The sequence below is a fragment of the Podarcis muralis genome, chromosome 7, assembly GCF_964188315.1.
Source record: "Podarcis muralis chromosome 7, rPodMur119.hap1.1, whole genome shotgun sequence".
Classification (NCBI taxonomy): Eukaryota; Metazoa; Chordata; class Lepidosauria; order Squamata; family Lacertidae; genus Podarcis; species Podarcis muralis.
Genome location: NC_135661.1, coordinates 68963428 through 68989032, shown reverse-complemented (window position 1 = coordinate 68989032; position 25605 = coordinate 68963428). Strand labels below are relative to the sequence as shown.

The 25605-nt window shown below is 45.1% G+C and overlaps 1 protein-coding gene across 9 annotated transcripts in view; it reads right to left on the bottom strand.

Annotated features, from left to right (window-relative positions):
• The window catches only part of PTPRU (protein tyrosine phosphatase receptor type U), a 368985-nt gene that overhangs the window by 187805 nt on the left and 155575 nt on the right, over positions 1 to 25605 (bottom strand). The gene's annotated exons all lie outside the window — the stretch shown is intronic.

The window sequence follows — 25605 nt, the reverse complement described above, 5'->3', positions numbered from 1 at the left end:
AGACATTCGTCCATTTTTTTTACCCGAGGAACACCAAGACGACAGCAATAAATGTCTAGCCTGAGATCAGTTAGTGAAGCCAGGGCACAGAATACTTAAGCAGAAATAACAATCACAAAGACAGCATCTTGGAGCATATGCAGAGGATTTTTCCCCAACCACTAAGCTACCACAGAGTTCCCCCCACACAGAGAGAGAGAGAGAGCACAGACAGCACAGATCAGAGCCTCAACAGTTCTTCTCTCTTTTTGGGAATGAAGCACTAGTCCCACTTCTGCTGCAAGTAAATTACAACCAGAGAACAACTCCCAGAGTTCCTTGTAAAGAGGGCTTTTTAAACCACTCTGCAAATTGCAGCTGTGCAAGGGGAATAAGGGTCTCCAAAAAACTCTCAGCACTCTTATTAAACTACAGTTCCCAGGATTCTGTGGGGGAAACCATTGTGTGTCGAGGTCCCCAGGGCCACCCCAATAACTCACACATCACAACAATATTTTTGTTTAGGGTTTTTGGCATAATTTTGGCCACAACTTTATTAAAATACAAACATGTGAGTGGTTGCTTAGGCATTGGTTGCGACTAGCTGCCCCCACCGTGGGGGACAGTCTGACATTCCGCATGCCTGCAAAATTCAGAAAAGGAGAATACACTTGGGGCTAGCGACGGAGCAGGGAACCTGCCCTCAGCCCACGCCAAATGCAGCCAGGAGCTCTTGCAGTGGCCCGAGCCCCCTTGACAGGGTGGACAAGCAATAGTTAGCCCCCGATTCCTTTAACAGAATCCCTTGCAGCAGCAGCATTAGAGGGGCAGGCACAGCCAACCAAACCATAAACCAATGCCTAACCACAACCTTACAAGTTGTGACGATTTACTACGCAGTAGACAAAAACCAAATGGCCCCAGCCAATCAGCCAGATGGACAAAATTACTACCAGGCCCCTGCCCCAAGAGCAGACGGCCCCATGACAGGCATAGCAAGGTCAAGCGAACAACCCTAATTCTTGGGTGGGGGGGACGGGCAATCCGATGCATGGGCAAAAAGAGGAAGCCCTAGCCTCGTGCAAGGAATTTTAGCATTTCTGGCTGTCAATCAACAAATGGCAACATTAACTTCTTCCCAACGACAAGGGAAGCCCAATCGCATCAGTGGCCAATGGTCAATTAGCCTGCCCCAAAACTTTGGAGTCTCCTGGCGGCCCCCACCGCAACACGTGCTCTCCATGAAGGAGAACACGCTATACTGTTTGAAGTAGTATAGTAGTGGTTTAAATGTACAGTGTGACTGTGACTTCAGTCAGTCTACTGAGTCCTGAGAAATCTGCAACTGCACAGCAGTTGAAGCCTGGCTGACAGGAAGAGATGGCTTACAGGAAGATGAAGGCAATGGAAGAAGGTAATTTTGGAATCCAGAACAGATGGCTCCCCCCCCCCCCCTTTGTGGCAAAGCCATTATTAACAACACCATTATCCTAAGTCTGTATTATCAATCACAATGGGGCCAGAAATTGTCATGCAAAATCACCATAAAAGGGGGGGAAACCTAGTATAAAAACAACCAATAAAACAGATGTAAAGCAAAGCAAGTTGGTGATAGATGCTATCATATGAACAAATTGGGTCTCCTTTTTATGTTCTGAAAATGATTTTGAGTATAATCACTTATAAATGCATCCTATTAATATCAGTCTCTCCCTTACAGCCCAAAATTGGAAGATTAGGTGTTTATGAAATTATAGCAATGTCTTTTATGGCAGCTATAATTTAATTTGTATCTTTTGCACAAAGGGCTCAAACATTCAGCCCATCTGGATTTTTGGAGGCCTCCATGTAGATCTCTCTCTCTCTCTCTCTCTCTCTCACACACACACACACACACACACAGAGAGAGAGAGAGAGAGAGAGAGAGAGTCCCACCTTATCAATATTATTGCCACTTGAATCGTAGCCAAATAGACCATGATAACTATTTACAACTTGCCTAGAAACTCACTAGCTGCTTCCCTTCAGCCTTGACACTCCTATCTCCACCTGGATTTAAGCCATTTAATTTCGAGTTCCGCCTCTTCGAATCATTTAACGCATAGCTGCTTCTGACTTTAAGCAGTGCTCAGCAGGCTGTTAGGCAGTTCAGAGGCCATTAGCATAACAAATGCCATCGCATCTCTGAAGCTCAGCTTGGGGGAGAGCCGGGGACAGGGATTCAGCTTCTCCCATCAAGTATCTGCAGAGGGTTTTCCCCCATCCCACTTTTCCTTGCACTTTGGGACCTCCACGGCATACCCTCCAACGTTTTTGTCCCCAAAACTGGGACATCAGAAGGGTTGCGCCAAAGCACCTTCCAGTCTGTCGCTCTGGCATGAGTCAAAAGGGGTCAGAAGGTGCTCTGGTGCAACCCTATTGACTTGCACCAGAGTGAGCATCTTTTGGTCTGGCTCTCTGGTGCAAGGACTCACGCCAGAGCGCCAGGCCAAAAAAGGGACATTCCATGATGCAAACTGAAGCCAGGATGGGCTTCTGTGATTCAAGGATGTCCCACTTAAAATAGGACAGTTGTCAAGATGGAAGGAAGAAACAACCCCAACCAGAGAAGAATGGCAAACCAAGTTGATGGACTATGCCAAAATGGCAAAACTAACTGGGAAGCTCAGGAATCGATAAGACAAGAAATTAAAAAGAAAAAAGAATGGGAAATGTTTATAATGCATATACAAAATCATTGTAAGCAAGTCAAAACATTAGCAGGATTTTAAACACACTTGTAATGTAACATAATGTATAGATAATCTGAGAAGATGAAAAATTGGAGTAGTATTGATATGCAGTTGAAAATAGAATCAGTAGGACCCATGGAAGGGGTGGCAGGGGGAGGTCAGGAGATTCAGAGTAATCATGAGAATTAGATTTGGAATTGTTTTTGTTGTATGTTTATATTTTGGAAAATCAAAAATGTATTTCTAAATAAATAAATAAATAAATATAAATAAAGGACAGTTGAGGGGTATGCCTTGCCTATCACAGGGTCTGTGGCACATTCCCCTCAACAGTACAGGACATTCCCAACAGGGGGTGGGGGTTTTGCTCTCATGCAGGTCACATGACTCACACAAGTACATAGCCTGGAAGAAGTGCATCCCGTTTTTGCGCTGGGACACGTTGGAGGGTTTGGTGGCACCATTCACATAATGAAAACGACTGCAGAGATATCCACAGTACTTAGCTGATGGGGAACCACTGCTCTAAATTATTCCCCCATCACTGGATGGGGAATAAATTGCCATATATATATACATACACACACACACACACACACACACACACAATTACATGTATATGTAATTGTAACCTGAATACAACACACCAAATGTGTCCTGGGGATTTAAAAAATCACATGTGACTATCTAAGAAATGGAAGCCATCTTAGGTCCCATCTGCACTACACGGTATCATATCAGTCAATGTTTCCCCCAAAGAAGTCTGGGATGTTTGTTTGTTAAAGGTGTGTGGAGACATTAGGAGACCCCTAAACAGTCAAACTCCTGGGAATTGTAGCTCTGTGAGGAGGCTAGAGGTCTCCTCTCAGAACTCTTAACAAACTACGCTTCCTAGCACAGGGGAAGCCATGACTGTTTAAAGAAGTATGGTACTGCTTTGAGTGTTTAGTGCAGATGGGGCCTTTAAAGGCACCTTACTCAGACACACATGGCCAGAATAACCTGAAAATGCAACAGACAACCAACCAACCGATCAACCAACCAATGTAAGCCCTGGATTCTGTAAGTTAAGTAAAATGATCCCATTTATATAAATCTAGAAATGCTTTCTTGCCAGTACCCTTTTAAATTTTAATCGCATTTACTCATTTGATTCATTTAATTTCCATGAAGCCACATGGACGCAGGTTTTTGTTTTGTTTTTTAAAGAATCTTTCACTGGACAAATTCCAGTTTCGGCCGAATGAAAACAGAGCAATTAAACCAGCATTATCAAATGCAGGCCAACGAAGACGTGCTCCATCCCTGCCTTCTACTGGATGAGGGAAGAATTGCTGGCTACTGTGGCACAAATTCTGCCAGCCAGGCCCCCGTCCTTCCAAGACGTTCCCGTTCTAAGCTGGTGGCACAAGAAGCGACATGTCTTGAAGTCTGTTTGAAGGCTCCACATTCAGAGTCCAAATGCAGTCCTAAGATAGAATCACAGCTGGGAGGAAAACCTTGCATCATTCCTGAACCAGCATCTGCTTTCATACTTATTTGCTGTTGAGCCGGGTTCATGCTGTGCCACTCATCCTGGCAATTTCATCAGCTCTTCTCTCTTCCGAGGGCTGGTGGGGGTGGGGAGGGTAGCAGAAGCCAGCACGGAAAAGCCCAGAAGGCGAGGGAAATAGCGGGAACGGAGATGAGAGGAAGAGGGTGGATTTTTTTTGTTTTGCCCATTTCCCAACTCAGTGCATTGAATCCAAAGCCCAAGGGAAGATGTTCTTTAATTCATGGCAGAGAGAGAGAAGCAGATGAGGGGAAAACAGTCAAGGAACTTCCTGCTGGATTTTGGTAAAAACACAGGGATGTGGGAAGCTGCATTATACTGAGTCATATCATTAGTCTATCTAGCTCAGTAGTGTCTTAATTGAGAGGCAGAAATTCTCCAGGGTTTTGTGCACAGGACATTCCGAGCCCTAGCTGGAGCTGCTGCAGCCCTGCTCCCATCTTGCATTTCTTTAATTTATTTACACCTCATATTGGGGGCTTGAAGGGGATCAGAGACTATCCAAAGCACGTGTGGAAACAACTGTCCTTTTCTGAAGGCTGGGAGAGAAGAGGCAAAAGGAGTTTCCCAAGAAAGGGAGTTTCCAGATCCTATGCACCACCACCAAGCAGGCCCTGTCCCATGTACACACCAGGTGAACTTCAGGTGGTGGTGAAACGGGCAACCAGCAGAATGTACAAGCAAACAATGCACAAGTAACAGTCAACAGGTATGCGTCTGCCAGTACTTGGTGATCCCCACTCCAGCGGCAAAAACAGTAATATCATCAACAGAACTCATGATTTCCCTTGATCTCGCTCCCTGTACCTCCTGTTTTAATTGCTGCTGCTTCACTTTAACATTTAATTGTTAATTATTTCATTGTATTTTGAATGCCGTTAGCTCCCTTGAGCACTACTTTGGTAAGTGGAAAGGTGGTATATAAAATAAGTAAGAGGAGGAGGAGGAAGATTTAGTCACAACGGCTATACGCTTCCTCTGGGATGAGAGACAGGAAGCAATTGAATTCCGGTTGCTGGGCAACAACAGCAAAATAGGGTGGTTGCCAGGGGCGACCCACCCCATTTTGCCACCTGAGGAGAAACGAGAAGGGGCTGCCACTCACCTGACCCTGCTGCAAGCCTTGGTTACTGAGGTTGTGTAGCAGCACAACTCTGGTGGCAGTAGGGCTAGGCTGCAATATTCCACCATCCAAGGCGGCTGCTTCAGCCCATGGATTGGGCAGCCCTGATTATTGCCCTCATGTCCTGCTTTGGGGCTCCCCACTGGCATCTGGTTGGCTGCTGTGAATAATAGGATGCTGGACTAGATAGGCCTCTGGTCTTTCACATTTATGGGAGTCTGATTCTGGATGGTCCGGCTCCAACTTCAACCCTATATTCATTGGTTCCCACTGCTGAGGAAAAGCTCTTGTCTATTTATTCATCGCCATCTTCCACATTCCCACTCCCCACCAAGCATCGCTGCCTCAGAGCCTACATCCCTCTAATATTTTAAAGAGGAAAAGCATTTATTCAGTGGAACACAGCCACATGCTGACTGATATGTCGATTCCCTTTTCGCCTCCAATTCTTCTCCCCTTGTGTGAAATTATTAATGTGCTAATGAGGTTGGGTCCACTTGGCCCAGGAAACGCTGTTCCCAACAACACCACTTTGAGTTTGCTCCTTCATCTGAACTGCAGCCAAGAGCTGTCTTTAGAAAGCCATCCTTTGCACAGTCCAATCTCCTAGGGCCTCATTTATTAATGACGAATATTTCCTCCTCGCAATGCCAGCCAAGGATGAGACAAAAATTAAACTGCTGCAGGGGACCTCAGAGTGATGATATCCTGCCTCAGCCAGTGGAGCAGGGAGAATGAAATTCTCTGGATGGCAGGTACCTTTCAGTTCTCTCAAATCCATTGGGCTCTTTAAAAGAAATACCTTAAGGGTAGGGAGCCTTTGACCCCCTCAGATGTTGCTAAACTACAACTCCCATCAAGCATGGCCAATGGCCAGGGATGATGGGAGTTCACTAGCATCTGCATCTCTGTTTGAATAGTTTTTAAGGTGTCTTCATTGGTTTTTTTATTGTTTAACCACTTGTTGTTTGCCTCCCTGGGCTCCTTTGGGAGGAAGGTTAGGATATAAATTTAATTCACCATCATCTTGTGGAACTCCATCCCCACAGAGGTGTGTCTCGCTCCTTCATTATACAGCTTTCAGTGAATACTGAAGACGTAACCCTTGCTTTTAATGCTTGAGGTGCGCATTCCTAGAACCCACCTTATTTCTGCCATTTTAAATTGTTTTAAACTGTTTCCATATTGTGTAATATTGTGTTTCAAACCACCCTGAGACCTGAGGGTTAAGGGTAGGTAATAAATTGTTGTTGCTGTTAAATATAGGCATCTCCCCACATATGCATCTTAGACTCACGCGCAACAAGGGGCTGGGAAATAAATAAATAGATCTAAATTGCAAACAGGAGTGAAAAGGATAAAAACAGCCAGAAAAAAAGCGGGAAAGCTGCAGACAGTGGTGCAAGCTACAGCTTTAAGTGTTTCAAAGCACTCCAGATTTTGTCAAGCGAGTGTTCCCTTCCCCATCATGGAGGTGTAATGATTAAGCCGCATGCGGTGTAGCCTAATTATCTTGTAGCTGGAATTTCAGTTGATACAGGTTTTTTTCCTCACTTGACCTCTTTCGGCTTCTACAAGCAATTTCAGCTAGTGCACACCTATTAAGGGTACAGAACCCCTATCCTTCTTCGGTTATCCTAATGGGGAATGTGGCACCCGTTGGGTTTTCTACTTGTCAGGAATCTAATTAAAGGCATAAAGTCTTCATCAGGATATTTCTCAAAGGGGTGGCCTGGCAAAAGGAAAAAAATTGACCTCGGGGACTTAATTATCAAATTCCACCTGCCCAACTGGGTTGTTAAGAGATCACGGCAAAGTGGTTTCACACTCAATTATTCACCCCACGCAGAGGTCATCTGACATTTCCACTGGGCTTATTGTGTGACATAATCCGCCAGTATAGGATAGGGTTGGTCAGCCTTTTTTGTCCGCCGAGGGTCATATGTAGCAAGGAGTGGGCAGTCAGGGGCTACATGCCAGTAGGCTATCTCAAAAGCACAGCTAACAGCGAAACTATTGACATCACTGTGCTCTCTCTGGCCCCTGCTTAAAACATTTTCATTAGACAAGCCTGCTCAGACCCATCGACGCAGGCATGTTTGCATCACTTTGACTGTCAGTCTCAATTGTTTTAAAGTGTTTTTAGCTGTTTTCATTAACAGCTTTAATACTTCTCACAATCCGCTTAGAGGTTTTACTACAGTCAAGAGGTATCTATATTTTGCCATAATAAATAAATGCACCTGGCAGAAAACAACATGTTTCACAATATTTGGCCACCTCACACAGAAATATGACCTCCTGCAGCACTGAGCATGGCCTTGTGGAAGAGGATTTTGACCACCTCCATGTGCCAAGGCTAGGAACCAGCCTTTTCTTAGTGGCAAAGTGCGCAATAAGATTGTCATGAGGAGGACATAGAAAATGGCACCTCTACTTCACATTGACCGGTGGCCCCTTCTCTGCTGCCTTAAATATTACTTAGCTTGAGGCACAAATCATTCTACACCAGATATAAGGCAGCTTATATGAATTATGGTGCTGGAGGAGACTCTTGAGAGTCCCATGGACTGCAAGAAGATCAAACCTATCCATTCTTAAGGAAATCAGCCCTGAGTGCTCACTGGAAGGACAGATCCTGAAGCTGAGGCTCCAATACTTTGACCACCTCCTGAGAAGAGAAGACTCCCTGGAAAAGACCCTTGTTGGGAAAGATGGAGGGCACAAGGAGAAGGGGACAACAGGGGACCAGATGGTTGGATAGTGTCGACTAAACGACTAAACAACAACAACAACAACAATCTTAATTCCATTTTGGAATTCATCCAGTCCAGCCTTTTGCATGATGAATTCAGGGGCATGCAAAAAAGAGGGGAAGGGAGGGTTGCAGGGTCACCAGGGGGGGTGGAGGTAGTTCAGTTTTAGTTTTGGATGGAAGTAGTTCAGTTTTCCAAGCCCAGTTCTGGGGGTAGCACTGGGTTGTTTGCCCCACCACTAATTTAGTTCTTAAGGATCCACCAAACAAAAAGGAAGAAAGACATTCCAAGGCATAAAGGATGTGCACCTATCTATCTCTAACCATGACAGCAATCAATACAGCAACAGGAGGGAAAACCTAATCAAAAAGTAGAAAGTGGTGGCTGAGCTGCGTCAGGATGAAATCCAACTTCAGAGTGTTAACAGACTTCATAGGCTGAGGGATGGAGGCCCAGAAGAGGCAAATGAGTGTCACTCCAAAGCAATTGCTGATATACTGCAGCTCCCTGGTGAGAAAAACTGAAAAGGCTTCTAGCTTGGCTGTGAAGCATCACAAGGAAGTGCTAATGCTTTTTAGCAAAAGTCCAGCACAGGCCAAAATAAATAAAATAAAATAAAATAAAAACCCTTCCAAACCTCCCAGGGGAGGGGGTCCATCTTTGCTGCTGCTTCCAATCAAGCTGGCCCATTGGCCTGCTGGGCAAAATTAGAACAATACAGGAGATTGAGGCATGTTCAAAGCAAGCAACGTTCAGAAATGTGTGTCTTGCCTTCAACATCCCTTCAAGGACTTCCAGTGTGCCAGACAGTCACACTGCATTCATTTCAGGAGATGCTCACACGCTGTGCTCACCGATACCTCACTTATTCCGCTTCTGAGTTCTTTGCCATTTTAATGAGGGTATTCCAAACAGGAGACATTTCTCTGCTTTTATTTCTGTCTGAAGACAAGAAAGTGGTGGCCAAACGCATCAGAAAGGACAATCTGGGACTGTCCCACAGCCCACCCAAAAAAACACATGTTGGGGGTCCAAAACAATGAAGTGAAGCTCCCAATCCATGCCATTGAATTCTTCATGAAGTTTGCAATCCTAGGCATTTGTGCTATGGCTAAGCCTTACTGAACGCAGCAGCCATTGAAAAATGAGCAACCTGTGGTATGCATTGTTTACTGTAAACTGGATTTCCAGTGATGGGATTTTAATCTGTGTTCACATATAGCATTATCTGAAATTAGGGTTCCTATATCAGGAGCATCCCAGACCCTGAGATCTCAGGACTCAGACCTGAGACCTCGGAACAGCCCCTCATTACATCATTGTAATAATGTTGTATTATTTTATTGTTGTTATCTGCTCTGAGCCCGGCTTCAGCTGCGGAGGGCGGGATATAAATAAAAATTTATTATTATTATTAGGGCAAGCTCCATTCATCAGTGGGAAAAGGCCCTGGAGATGGAGGTAAATTGGGGAGCAGAGGAGGGCAAACCCCCTCATGGTGTCAGTGCTATAATTTGCAGACAGCTCCCACTAGGCTGGAACTTACAAGCTACATGAGCAGTCATCTTAATAATTTTATGACTATTACTATTAAAGGTACTCTTGCCCACCTGGAGATTTAAGCCCACCACTGGCCACCTGGAGGGGTGCAGGCAAACCTGGAGATTGCAGGCCAGCCCTGGAAGTCTGGTAAAGGTAAAGGGACCCCTGACCATTAGGTCCAGTCGTGACCGACTCTGGGGTTGCAGCACTCATCTCGCTTTACTGGCCGAGGGAGCCAGTGTACAGCTTCCGGGTCATGTGGCCAGCATGACTAAGCTGCTTCTGGAGAACCAGAGCAGCACACAGAAATGCCGTTTACCTTCCCGCCGGAGCGGTACCTATTTATCTACTTGCACTTTGATGTGCTTTTGAACTGCTAGGTTGGCAGGAGCTGGGACAGAGCAACGGGAGCTCACCCTGTTGCGGGGATTCGAACCGCAGACCTTCTGATCGGCAAGTCCTAGGCTCTGTGGTTTAACTCACAGCGCCACCCGCATCCCTGGCAGCCCTATCCAAAATGCATATGCATCTTGCACTTTGTTACAAAATGCTATGGTTTTGATGTGTTATTTCTCCATCCAGCTTCACATTGATGAGAGTCTGTAAGCTCTCCCTAACTCGGTTCTAGCTATGAACACCTTCGCACAGAGCAAAGGCATCCCTGCCCTGTCAATGCCACCTGGAGCGAACACAAACGGAAATAAACGCAGGCGTGCTGATGTGAACAGCCAGGGAGGGGAAGAGCTGTGAAATGCACAGGGAAAACACTCTTTCACTGAGCTCTAAGGGGGTAATGTGAACACCATCATTATAAGTAAATTGTACCCACTGCAGCAACCATGCACAGGTTCTACATCCCACAGATGCCACTGTGTAGAGAAGTTTGAAGCTGTTGTTTTTTGCCGCACCACTGCCAGCATGTAAAGAATTTTGTGCTATCTTCCAAGGCTGCAGACCATGTGAGATAGACCAGGAAAAAGTCCAACGCTGCCCAGTCATACTGCCACCACCCCTGTAGTCACCCAGTCCCGAGCCTGGGAAAACTCAGGCTGTTTCTACATGCCCTTGGGAACTGCAAAGACAAGAGTCAGATAGTCCACTCGCTGTTTTCGGAGCTCCAAACCAACAAATTTGAACTAGACGATTCTAAATTACTCGGTAGTGTATGGCCAAGCAGCCAGGTACCAGATTCAGAGCCAAGCTTGCTACAAGAAGCCACAAAAGGAATAAACACAACACTATATGAAGGAGGCGGTAAACATAGAATAAGAACCTTTTACCAATATAAGGCAGTTAGGAAAGGCTAACAGAGTAAAAACACCTTTGGGACTTCAAGTGCAGAATGAAATAACAAAGCTAGCTTGCCTCACCCAACAATTAGGGTGCGGCAACCAACCATTTGAGTCACGGAACCCACCAGGAACTGCATCAAGACACACACACTGCCTGCAATTCAAGGTCCTTCATCCAAACGGAGGCCATTAGACCCAGGTCAGAGACTAGTTTTTATACAGAATACAGAAGGGTAATTTTCCTTTGGCCAATCAGGGCCTAGAGGCCTATTTCCCCAGCTGGAGATGCTGGAAGGCCATGTAGCTCCCCAGTGGCTTCCTACAGTCATTGTGACCTTGCAATCTTGCACCAGACACTCACACAGGTGGCGAGATGGACTAATTAAATTGAACTCTTTTGCCACAGGAAGGAAGAAACCTGGCAAGCTGCCTTATTCTGAGTAAGACCATTGGTCCATCTAGCTCAGAATGGTCTGCACTGACTGGCTCTCCAGGGCTTCTGATCAGGAAGGCTCTCTCAGTCCTACCCAGAGATATTGAGGATTGAACATGGGACCTTCTAGGGATGTTTGAAGTCCCGTATCTAGCACATCAAAGAGAGGGCAAGGCAACAGTCCTTTTCCTGCCACACTAGCTCTCACTTGCAGTGTGCAAGCATGCACACATGTGCATTTAAAAGGGAGGAGCATCCAAACATATTGCAACATTCCACTTGCTATCCAAAGTGGTGCAGTCCAAAAAGCACTGCATCCTGTGCTCTTTGTGTGGATTTGAATTGTCCTTCGTTGTCGCAGCCAGTGCTAAACAAGATCTGACATGGAAAATCCACAATGATCTCTCATGATTGGATCGGCAGCTGCAGGGGGTGGGGGATCGGATTGGGGCCATGGCTATGACGGAGGAAGGGTTTAATCTTTTTATGTGCACCGTTTCTTGATTTAAAGAAAGCCTGTTCCCAAGCTCCTAGGGGCGAAATGACAGGTGCCTGCATTGCATTCCTCTTTTTCTCCTCCTCCTCCTCCTCCTCCTCCTCCTCCTCCTCCTCTTCTTCCAGTTAGGCTGTTAGCAGCTTCATGGAGGTGGCTTAAATTGGGAACATGGCCCAGGGGGAGAGTTAATACCTTCCACACACACACACAATTTCAGTTCCACATCCCCAGCTCTAATCAAAGAAAAATATGTCAGTAGATCTAATCGCCGGCCTTCCACATCACATCTTCTTATCTGACAAAGGCGTTCCCCTGGTCCTGCACATCCCACAAATGGAAAAGGGACTGATCTTGCAGATAACTAGTTCTTCCCTCTAACTCCACGCTGGGAGAACGGTATTGGAAAGAAGCAGTGGCACTTCTGCCATCTCTGGCTGTGAAGAGAGTTCATTAATAGCCAAATCAATACACCGCTTCCTTTGTTCCAGAGTGTTCACCCAGCTCGATACAATTTGAGGGCAGTTTTAATTGACACTCAACAACAGGGATCAGTCACTCTCTGTTCCCTGTGCTTCATTTGCTTGGGGTAAGGGGGGGTGCTGTGCATGTGTTTACCAGTGGCACTCACTCAACACCAGTAACTCCTGCCAGTTAAGCACAGATTGAGGTCTTTTTTCAGATCAAGAGGGTTGGTGTCCTCTGCTGGAACACCATAGGGACTGACTGACCCTCTGGAAAGTGAATGAGGTGATAAGGAGGCTTTCGGGTTTGTTTGAAGCAGGTTAGTAGAGAGCAGGTACAGAGAATCATTGGCTCTCCCGATCTTGCCAAACTACAACTCCCACCAGCCCCACTGTGCCTGAAGGATGATGGGTGTTGTACTTCAGACAAGGATAGCCAAAGGTTCCCCACACCTGGTACAGAGTAAGTCAGAACAGGGGTGTAGCATCGAGGATGCCAGGGGGGCCGTGGCCCCAGGCGCTTAATTTTGGAGGGGGCATGAACCAGGCACCCCCAGCCCAGTGCTCCTCTCCACCTGCCAATGGCCATGTCGGCTGGCCTGGCTCCTCGCTGTGTGGGCAGGCAGGCAGCTCAGTGTATCCCTGGTTTGCTCCAGTGGGAGTAGGGGCTGGGCTGGCACACACACACACACACACACACACACACACACACACCTGCCCAGCTCACACATGCCTGCCCTGGGTGCCATGCTTATTCCTAATAAGGCTTGGTTTCCAGACCCTTTATCATCTTGTTCATCATCCTCTGCACATTATCCATTAAGTTCACATTAAGCAGTACAGAATTTTTCATCAGCATCCCAGAGTTTTACGAGTTGCATCTATGTGGTCACATTTTCAACATGAAATACACATGCTTGTGCATTTATTTTTCATCTGCAAAATTCAGAGAAGTGCGTAATCCATCAATACCTGCGTTCAAAAACACATATAAGTCCAGGACCTGGTCAGTTCCTTTTGAAATGCAGACTCAACGAATTTCCTCTCCACTCCTACAAGTTTCTTGAATCAGTATTGCAGGCATGTTGCGTTGTGTCATGAAACACTGCTGGGGTGAAAAGCACCAAGACCCAACATCTTCTGATAACTCTGCTAGGGTGATTTTCAGGGTTCATTGAATTATAAAATTGTAGTGTTGGTATCCCAAGGGTCATCTAGTCGACCCCACTGCAATGCAGAAACCACAGCTAAAAAAAATCCTTGACTAATGGCCATCTAACTTCTGATTAAAAACCTCCAATCAGGGAGAACCCACCACCTTCTGACATAGTCCTTCCACTGTCAAACAGCTCTTGCCTTCAGATATTGCCATTTCTGTCAGGAGAGTGTTTCCCATGAAAACGCCACAGCAAAAAGCAATATCAAAAGTGCCATTCATAACAGATGAGAAATGTGTGCAGAGGATCTCATCTCTAGTTTTCGGGGGGGGCAAAAGAAGAGGGCTCCGAATGAAAGGAAATTAACTAGGACATTTCACCACAGCCAAAGCCACTTAGAAAGAAAAACAGAAGGGGTGAAGGAAGCTCAGACTTCAGTCAAATTGTAATGGCAGTGCGAGTCATGCCCTGTGTAAGGAAAATGTGCTTCTTCCCCCGCCTTCCCCTCATGCACATTGCCAGAAATCTGCTGCGTAGCAAATCTCTTTCAATGCCACAAAATGTGCTGCTGTGAAAATCCTCTACTGAGCCCATTAGCAAGGTCTTCCCTCCCATAGCAAGCAGCTTGAAAAGGGTCGGGTTTCTGGCAACAGGGAGTTCGCAAGCGCTACTGGCGATGTCACCAAAGCTCAAGAGTAAGTGGGCCAGAGGAGCAGCAGTTTCCAATGATGAGGCCGGTGGACAGAGGGGGCGAGGGCACATAGCAGGCATGGAGAACAAGGGTTTGGAGCTGACTGACAAGCTTTGCAGAAAGGGAGCCGAGCCAGAGCCTGTGAGATGGCCAAGCGTGCTCCATCGCTCTGTCATGCAGAGCTCGCCACTTGAATTACGAAAGGGGAATGGCTGCTCCTCCCATTGCATGTGTAGCGCCATATCTCATTGCAAGGTCCCTTTAAAAACAAAGCACTCAGGCATGGATTGATGGATTGTTCTAACCTAATGCAAATCTATATTTGGTTGTACAATGGGTAAATTGTCACTACCTGCCAAATCATGGTCTGCAAGTAGTTGCCAAATTAGGATCTGAAACTATGATTGGAGATGGATTTAAAGTTCTGCCTCAGCCAACAAACCATAGAATTTACAGCTGGAAATCTAGTTCAACTCTCTGCAATGGCTTGGGAGGTTGCTCTGCAGGGCCAGCTCTTCCATTAGGCAGAGCTGTCACATACAGTATCTGCCCACCCTAGGAGAGTCTCACGCCCCTAGCCTTTAGATAAGCTGAAGTAGCTAACTAGCAAAGCTTTCCCATGAAGAAAGTGTATTTGTCTGTGCTTCGTTCTGATGGGATTTTCCCTGGCATAGAATACTTCAGTCAAAAAGGACTTGAGAAATTGTCATCATAAAAAGTGATGTGCTTCAGGCTATCAAACAGTATTTACATACAAACAAGATATGGTGTGGATGCACATTAAAAAATATATACAGATACAGTTGTACCAAAAACAAATTTCGAAAGCTTGCTTAAGAGTCTTAAAGAGCTTGCCTTGCTTTAAAAGATTTCACCCCAAAGGATCTTCCATAACTGTCCAAGTGGAAAAGAGAAGAGTTGCATACATACCACCATACTTTGAAAGTGTATGACTTTGTCCCTGGGAACTATAGTTTGTAAAGGGTGCTTAGAATTTGTAGCTCTGTGGTGGGTAAGCTACAGTTCCCATTATTCTCAAGGGAGGGGGGAAGTTAAATGCTTAGGGTTTTAAATGTGCTTTAAATGTATACAGTGGCAGCACCATAAAAAAATGTGGGGGAGCACAGAAGGGGCAAAGTATATTTCTAGGTGGGTGACCTGTATCCCCCTTGTTAAGGTCTCTGAAGGAAAAATAAATCTTAACAAGGGGTCCAGCAGTGGTGGGGGTGAGCTCCTTTTGCTTGCCTTCCCCAATGCCACCCATGAATGTATGGCGCGTATGCAAGCCAAGAAATTTGTAAAGAGTTTTTCTGACACCAGAGTCAGGGAGGTTTTGTTGGGAAGATGCAGATTTCTAAAGAGCTTATATATAACAGTTCGCAAAGGATGTAATGAAGTTCAGCATTCTTTAGCTTTTAATTTTACCAAAATTCACAGCTGTGATCTGGAGTTAATATTTCCCAGCAATTGAATAATAATAATAATAATAATAATAATAATAATAATAATAATAATAATAAACACAGCTTAAGGTGAGAATAAGTTGGTGTTTGCATGCTTCAACATTCTGCTGCAAATAAATGGGCAATAATTATGAGGCAAGCAAATAATTTTGCAAAGTTCAGGAAAGCAAAAGGTGCTACAGTAGGAATACTTAAGCAAGGGGGGAAAGGCTTCGGGAGGTGTGTGAATCCATCTCCCTCAAATATCCATGAGGTTACTGTCTCAGGTCAAGGGGCAAAGTGGCACCAAGGTGCCGGATGGCAGAGCCCCATGTGTTGTGTCGCTGGCCCTGAACTCCCTACTGTAGCCTGGTTCCCCCAGATGCGCAGCATATGGTCCCATCACCACTTTTGAAGCAAGGTTCAAATGCCAGCCCAGAAGGCACCTGTATGTGGAATGGGATGGTGACTATCTTATCCTTCACCTCAAGAAGCAAATGCCCTTTGTTGCTCTGCCTGTTTAGGTACCGCATCCCGTGGTTTTTCTGAGTTTGCTTGGATAGTGCAGGGGAAAAAATCATGGCTAAACTATGGTTAGCACAAACTGCAGTTTCTTAGGCAACAACCAACTCCTAGCCTGTAGTTGCAAGGATGTGTTGCGGACCATAGTCCAAACTATGCTGGGCAGATGCATGAATGATCCTGGTGGTGCTGCTCCTGGTGGCAAGCCAGGGAAGAGCTACTGGAGAAGAAACAAGTCCACAGTACCGGGGGGTGGGGGGGGGGATGGAAGTCAGTCACTGATGATGATGTTTTTCCAAAGGCACAACATGATATTTTCACAACAACTTAAGAGGATGTTCTCACTTTGGCAAAGGAAAAATGAAGAAAAGCTTTCATTAAAAAAAGAAAACAACCCTCTCAGCCCCGCCTTTAATACACAAAAATGTTCCATACAAGAAGGAAGAACAAATTACTCTTGGGCATAGGCCAATCTCTGTCAACCACCACTCGCAGGCTTTTAGCAGCCAATCAGAGATGATGATGTCATTCTACAGCTCTGATTAATGAGAAAACTCAAAACAGTGTGGCCTGCCAAGATATCAGATAATCCTTTAACCCAGCCTCCCCCATAGAGATGTATGTATGTATGTATGTATGTATGTATGTATGTATGTGTGTGTGTGTATGCACCTGAGTGGGTCTGTAGGGCAGGAAATGGTCTTTCTATAATGAGAGCAGAGGTCTCCTTAATGAACTTGCAGCTCCAACATTTCTTTAGGGGTAGCCACAACTGTTTAAAGTGGTATAATGGTGTTTAAAATGCATAGTGTGACTGTAACTTCATTCAGTTATTTCCCTAAACTTAAAGTTCCATCATACACATGCAAACATATAATTTGAGAAAATCAAAATTCTGTTATGATGTTGAGGGGGAGAAAATAATTGCATCGTGGTAGAAGGCCCCACAGAGAATAGAATGCCCCAATGAGTGGGTTGTACAACATGGCGTTCCCCATGTTCAGACATCTCTCTTTCTCTCTGTCTCTCTTTGATTCTTTCGTTCTCTCCCTCCCTCTGCCCTTGGGAGGAACTTTGCCTGCCCCCCTACAACCCAGCACCTGCACCTTGTCACTCAATTAGCTAATGCCTTTCTCTCCAGAGACAAGTCATTTTTCCCCCCTGTGGCCATTTATCTATCTAGGAATCTAGTCTTGCAGCTGCCAACTGAAGAAGAAAATTCACAGATGGATGAGCAAAGATACAAGGAAGCTCCTGCAAAGCTGTGCTTAAGAAACATTTTACAATACTGTAAAGAAAATATGGGTTAGTGGGAAACTCCTTCAAAGTCTTCCATGCATTCACAGCCCCAAGGATTTTAGAATGATTGAGGAATTTGACCATCAAGAATTTCTGTTCCAAATGACCTCATCTACACCTTCCAGATTCATGTGCAGATAAGAATTTTGCTAACTACTGGCCTCCCTCTGTCTCTAGCTGTTGAGACACAGCTCTAAGCAGTTTATACTTCTCAGAAAATACCAGTTTGCTTTTGAGAGAAAATGTATGTATTTTGAAATGAATTTTTAGGGGGCTCTAATGTGGAAACTGAACGAAATGAGATTAATGTGGAAACTGAACGAAATGAGATTGTATGGAGAGCAGGAATGAGAAGGTGACATGGATTAGGGGGGAGAGAAAGATTTGCTCATTCTATATCCAGTACACTACAATAATGTCATTGCAAAAAGCTGGATAACATTTTGATCCTATGAGATCCAGGGCTCAGTAGCAACTAGTAAGATGACCCAGTTCATTCAAGGGTTTCTACTTAAGCAAACTGGGATGTCTGGTCTTTCTTTGCAAAGCTCCATTTGCCTACCTCAATGGCTGGGAACCAACGGGTGGGTCAGAAACCCATCTCCCCATCCCAGAGGCTCAAATTTAACAGGTGGGTGGGCACTTGACTATCATGACTTCAAAGCACAGCTAGGCATAAAGGGCAGGTCCCCCAGGACTACTAGGGCACAGTCAACATACAGAGAATATCAAGCAATAATAATAATAATAAATTCCCCAGGGTCTCAAAGTCACACACTCTTTCCTGTCTCACATACATTTCATATTGTTATTTGAACTCAAAGAAGCTGTCAATTCACGGATCTCTCTGGTCAATCAGGTCTTTGAAGCAAGTGAAACCTGCAACAAAATGTTGCACATTCTAACAGGAGTGCTCCACTTCAGGGCCTCAGCCAGCCATGCCCTCCTTCGGGATATTCCATTCCATCTGCTCCACCAAAACTGTTTTCCATTTCATCTTTTCCACTAACATTCAATATTTCATACAAAGCATGCTCAACCCTTATTGGGCTGTGTTTTTTTGAGGGGTAGGTGTACTGTATTTATATTCGTACGACTGCAAACATTGATGGTTGTACCAGCATTCTGATATCTCCCTCTTGTTTCTCAGCGGTCTCATTTTGGATCCATTTCTGTCTGCACTGACTGCGCCAGTTCTCGTTTACAGGGAGCGATGGCATCTAAGCTATAATTGCATCTAACCACTGAAGAAGATAGAGAGGACCGATCTTTGTTAGGTGTTTTTTTTAAAGAAGAGAGATGTGGCCCTCGGGTTCGAGTCACTTCAGAAAATTAAAAGTATTGAATCAATAAAGCTCTGACATTTCTCTCTCGAAACACTGGAATCATGTCATTGATTCTGCTTCATAATGTAAAGGGGTCAAGCAGCATAAAGCATGGTGCCTGCGAGCCATCCATCAAGCACTAGTAATGCTGTTTTCATTCCACATGCTGCCCTGAATCCAGATTGTCTTGCCCTTGCAAAATGAGTTTGGAGATGGATGCTCCACCGCCGTGGCAATGAAAGGTAGACCATTTGCTAACCAGGTCTGCAGCATTGACTTTCCTCACCCAACAGAGGGTTAAATGTGGACAAGTTGCAGGATTTGGAGATTAAACTTAGAGGTTCAGTGGAAACAATCCTTTAAACAAAGTGGTGCCAAATGACAAATATTGCAACACTAAAGAATGAGAATTGCAGCAGGATGGAGTGGGGGTGGGCACTGTTGAAACCCCCAGGTGAATGTGCACAGCGTGCTGAAAGCACTGCAGTTTTGGGGGTTGTCAGAGCCAGTATGGTGTAGTGGTTAAGACTCATAATCTGGTGAACCGGGTTCGCATCTCTGCTCCTCCACATGCAGCTGCTGAGTGACCTTGGGCCAGTCACACTTCTTTGAAGTCTCTCAGCCCCACTCACCTCACAGAGTGTTTGTTGTGGGGGAGGAAGGGAAAGGAGATTGTTAGCCGCTTTGAGACTCCTTCAGGTAGTGATAAAGTGGGATATCAAATCCAAACTCCTCCTCTTCTTCTTATAACTAAATAATGCCCTTTTCCCACCTCTGTATCCTAGTTCTCTGCAACAGAGCAGGAGTGTTTGGTTTTAATATTAGAAGGAAAGCATTGCTTAGAGAGCAGCCAGCATCTCACTGAGACTTAACAAGTCACAGTGAATACAAGATACCCTAATTACATCTGCTCCACTCTCTCCGCACACAATTCAAAGTGCTGGCTATGAGCTATAAAGCCCTATATGGCTCAGGTCCAGGCTACCTGAAGGACCATATTCTCTCATGTGATCCTACCCAGGCTCCAAGTTCTTCTGGGGAGGTCCTTCTTCCAGGTCCACCACCCTCACTGGTACATTTGGCAGGGATGCGGGGGAGGGCCTTCTCAGTGGATGCTCCCAGAACTTTGCAATTTCCATCCTAGAGAGTCTAGATTGGCTGCCTCCTTGCTGTCGCCTTCTGCCAGCAGGTGAAGACCATTTTGTTTCAACAGGCTTTTGGGAACTTGCTGTTTTTAAGGAAAGGGCCGTGTATAGTGTGCCACACTGGGGGTTTTCTTTTTACTATCTGCATGCATATATGTGTGTGTGTGTGTGTGTGTGTGTGTGTGTGTGTGTGTGTGCTGTTTAAAAGATAGTTTAATTACTTTTTAACGATAACCTTTTATCTGTATTGGTTTTAAATTTTGTGAGCTGCTTTGAATCCCGATTCTGGGGGAAAGGTGGGAAATAAATATATAAAGACATGGGACAATTTATAACTGAGGTGCAGTTCAGATGATGTGTTAGAACACATAATCTATGATGACACATAACCTACATGATGGTTTCTTAAGCCGTACATCACCTCCCAGCGTAGTTGGGAATTTTTGGGTTTCCACAGGCCCCAGGAGGGGTCATGCCAATTTCATTTACTGCTTATGACTACTTTGGTTATGTTTGCAATTATGCAATTTGTTCATGTTATTAGCCACCTTGAGCATGGTTTTGACTATGGAATGGCAGCATGCAGATAAAATAATGTATGTAAGTAAGTAAGTAAAAGGTCCTAGGTTCAATCTCCCGGTAGGGCAGCGATATGAGATCCCATCTTGGTTGGAGGATGGATGCTGACTGACAGATTGAGGTTGAATCCTGACAAGACAGAAGTATTGTTTTGGGGGGACAGGAAGCAGGCAGGTGTGGAGGACTCCCTGGTCTTGAATGGGGTAACTGTGCCCCTGAAGGACCAGGTGTGCAGCCTGGGAGTCATTTTGGAGTCGCAGCTGTCCATGGAGGCATAGGTCAATTCTGTCTACCAGCTCCATCTGGTATGCAGGCAGAGACCCTACCTGCCTGCAGACTGTCTTGCCAGAGTGGTGCATGCTCTGGTTATCTCCCACTTGGACTACTGCAATGCGCTCTTTGAAGGTGACCCAGAAACTACAAGTAATCCAGAATGCGGCAGCTAGACTGATGTCTGGGAGCGGCCTCCAAGACCACATAACACCAGTCTTGAAAGACCTACATTGGCTCCCAGTACATTTCTGAGCACAATTTGAAGTGTTGGTGCTGACCTTTAAATCCCTAAAATGGCCTCGGTCCAGTAACCTGAAGGAGCGTCTCCACCCCCATCGTTCTGCCCGGACACAGAGGTCCAGCGCCGAGGGCCTTCTGGCGGTTCCCTCACTGCGTGAAGCCAAGTTACAGGGAACCAGGCAGAGGGCCTTCTCAGCAGTGGCACCCGCCCTGTGGAATGCCCTCCCATCAGATGTCAAAGAGAACAACAACTACCAGACTTTTAGAAGACATGTGAAGGCAGCCCTGTTTAGGGAAGTTTTTAATGTTTGATGGACTACTGCATTTTAATATTTTGTTGGAAGCTGCCCAGAGTGGCTAGGGAAACCCAGCCAGATGGGTGGGGTATAAATAAATTATTATTATTATTATTATTATTATTATCATCATCATCATCATCATCATCATCATCATCATCATCATCATCTAAGGAAGCTGCTGGTGGTCAGCCTCAGGGATACTGAGATGGCTCAGTATGCAGTAGCTTCCTGTGTTTTTACAGGAGTTTAAGGTGTGGTTCAGAGTGTGCCTGCCAGGACAATAAAACAGATAAAATAAAATAGCTCCCTACCACCACCTGGTAAGCTTACTAGGGGGCTGCCAGGGGGCTGGCACCATACTTGCCATCCTCTTTACGTGCATCTTTTGCATGCCATCCTGGCTGCCATCCAGGCTACATTGTCCTCATGCCAAAAATCCCAAAGCCAGCCCATGGATTGGGAGCTCTTTAATTGGCATTATTGGCATTGTGGAAGTATTGGAATGTGCTTCACACATGTCCAACATCTCATTTACATCAGACCTGAACCGGTCTGCTTACTTTTCCCTTCACTTCTCTGTTCCCAGTAAGAACTTTTGGCTTACAAGACACATGGGTTGAGGGCTGAGGGGTTTCTTTCTCTACAAAGGCCTGCTTTATGTTCTGCGTATGAAAATGTAGCCTCTTACAAATCACCCCTTTAAAGTCAGGAGGGGAGACTGAGTGAGCAAGAGTTAAAGTCAGAAAGAGAAATTATCTTTATGAAGTGGAGAGAGAGAAGGAAACACAAACTGAACAGAACCTCCCTCTCCCCCTCACACCCTACCCTGTGAAAAAATAAAACAATATGTGAAAGGAAGCTGCGGGAGTGATGGCTAGCAGCCAATCTCTGTTCAAATAAATTCAGTGCTCTCTGGAATTGGCAGATATCCAATAAAAACTCATTTTAATCTAAGACCACGAGTCTCCGATGCAAAGTGCTCCCGAGAGAGGCCACAGCAATGTGAAATATTATTCATCTACCTAATGACTGAGATAGACTGGAGAGGACTGATAAAGCTGCAGCAGTGGCCTCCAACCTTCCTTGTCCACCCTCAGCAAACAAACCAAGAGGCGGGAAATGAGGATAAACCCCAAAAGCAAACCACAGAAATCCATGGTCTCTCCAAGCGATGGAAAAGCTGGCTGAATGATACTGATGGAGCATTTTGCCCAAGCACTAACAAAACCCCAAGGATCTTCAATGACACAACACCCCAGGTTTTATGTTTTGTTTTTCTTCCCCAGTTCTCAAAGTTTGAGAGGGGAAATGACGGTGACTTCCATGGCCTGGAATGCTCCTAAAATGCAGACATTGCAGCTGAGCAAGACCACCAAGGAGGGGAGAGTCATAAGGAGACGGATATTATGGGAAGCCAAAAACACTCACAGAAGGAAAAGATGGAAGGAGGTTTCACCCATGAGCTTTATTTGAAAAGGTCTCCAAAATGGAACACAAAATGTGCATTGGCTACAATGGGCATCTGGTTGCTTTCCCAAAATCTTTATTTCATTGTCTTTGTACAGGATACAAAAACACAGGTGAAGTCCAGGTGTGCCCGAGTTATTTGTGTAAACATCCACAGGCAATTAATCTTAAGGTAGAAGCATAGAAAGCTGCTCTATACTGAATCAAAGCATTGGTCTGTGCAGCTGAATAGTGCAGCTGAATATCATCCATGCTGACTAACAACAGATTCTGACGTTTCAGACTGGTGATATTTCTGGTCAGGGAGCTGTTTGTTTGTTTGTTTGTTTGTTTAGTAAAAATTATACACCACTTGATTTTATATATATATATATATATATATATATATATATATATATATATATATGCTTTCGTAGATTTTCACGGGTACAGGAATGCAGGTTTTGGTGTCCTCGGGTGTCTTCCCGTGTAAAAGTTGGGGTGTCTAGGCGACGTTTCGACGAGGTCTCACTCGTCATCTTCAGGCTGGTGTTTTCGGCTTCTTGTTACTGGAACAGAGCAGGATCTCAGTGTTTGAGTTCCTATAAATACTGTTGAAGGTGTGGTGTACAGCCTCCAATGTTTTGGGCAGAGAGGAGGTTCCCAGGCTAGTGTGCCTTTTCTTCTTTTGTTCCTTAATTACTTGAGGGATATCTTGAGTGATTTCTTGAGCGATATCCTGAATCCCACTTAGGTGTGGATTAGTTTCTCAAGCCTTTGTGTCTTGAACTCTTGAACTTTGTGAAGAGTTTTTTTGAGAAGATGGCTGTACTGCATTTGGTTGTGCTCTGGCTTGGCTTCGTGTATAGGGGCGAGCTGTGGTTTTGTGGCCTGTGCCAGCCAGATCTGTGTAGGGATTGCAGGGGGGTGCAGCATCCGGAGGTGCCACCATGGTTTGGCTACTGGATGGTATCTGTAATTCATCTGTGGAGAGGGTCTGGGTTTGGGTCTGGTGTGGTTGATTGGTGATGGCGTTCTGTGTGCCTCTGGATCTGGTGTCAGATTTTGTGGGGAGGGCTAATTTGTGGGGAATGCCGTCAAAAAAGAAGAAAAAACTTCCTCTCTTTTCCAACACATGAAAGAAACAGGACACGAAATTAATTTTGCAGATTCCAAATTGCTCTTTAACATGGAACATCACCACAAGAGAATAATCATGGAAGCCATCGAGATAGAGAAACACCCTCACAACATGAACAAGCGTGACGACACATCCCGCTTGCCAGACATCTGGAAATTAGCCCTCCCCACAAAATCTGACACCAGATCCAGAGGCACACAGAACGCCATCACCAATCAACCACACCAGACCCAAACCCAGACCCTCTCCACAGATGAATTACAGATACCATCCAGTAGCCAAACCATGGTGGCACCTCCGGATGCTGCACCCCCCTGCAATCCCTACACAGATCTGGCTGGCACAGGCCACAAAACCACAGCTCGCCCCTATACACGAAGCCAAGCCAGAGCACAACCAAATGCAGTACAGCCATCTTCTCAAAAAAACTCTTCACAAAGTTCAAGAGTTCAAGACACAAAGGCTTGAGAAACTAATCCACACCTAATGACCCACCTAAGTGGGATTCAGGATATCGCTCAAGAAATCACTCAAGATATCCCTCAAGTAATTAAGGAACAAAAGAAGAAAAGGCACACTAGCCTGGGAACCTCCTCTCTGCCCAAAACATTGGAGGCTGTACACCACACCTTCAACAGTATTTATAGGAACTCAAACACTGAGATCCTGCTCTGTTCCAGTAACAAGAAGCCGAAAACACCAGCCTGAAGATGACGAGTGAGACCTCGTCGAAACGTCGCCTAGACACCCCAACTTTTACACGGGAAGACACCCGAGGACACCAAAACCTGCATATATATATATATATATATATATATATATATATATATATATATATATATTAAGAACCTCAAAGTGGTTTCCAAAAAGATAAGGCAATAAAATCAATAAAACAATCTGAAGCTTGCTTTGGAAGGAGCTCTCCATGGTCCTGACCATCTGGTGCTGAACCAGAAGCTTGTTACACCTAGACAGAATATTTACTTCTATGGGCTCCAGCTCAGAGCCAGAAATGGGCTAACGATAGAATTCCCATTCTCTTTTCAATTTCTAAGCATATTAACAAAACTAGGTTGCGTGGCCTTTGGTCTGGAATTCCAGTTTAAGCCAAAATCTGTAGTCATTTTAATCCAGACCTGTCTTTTAAAATTATTAGGAGGAGGAGTATTTATTTACTGGTTTTTGAGCCAAAGTGCCCTTTCCACCAGCTTACAGAGTTATTAAGATGCTAACACAGAGAAAATATGTTTAAGGTATTTTGTGGCAATGATTCCAGTTGGCACTATCTCAAGACACTCACGCCTTGCATTATAAGCAGTGCTAGATATCATTGAGAAGCCAATATTTAGATCCTGCCAGCATCTCTTTAAGAAAGATTGGCCATTTTTTGCATGTGAAATTCAAATTCCTGTGGTGTTCCATAATTACTTTAAAACTTGGGGGGGGGGGGAGAAGAACCAAAAACAATTATCTTGTCAACAATTCAGATGGGGATAAACAGCTATTTTACAACAAGTTTGTGCTCTGTGTATATTTTGATTTCATGGACCAAAATGGAAGGTTGACCTTATTTGAAAAAATAAGGCCACTTGGGTTCTGTACTTTGGAGTCCTGTGGTGGCTTGCTGAGGAATCACTGAGTGGTACACAGCAACCAGACAGGAGTCAGAGCTGAGAGTTG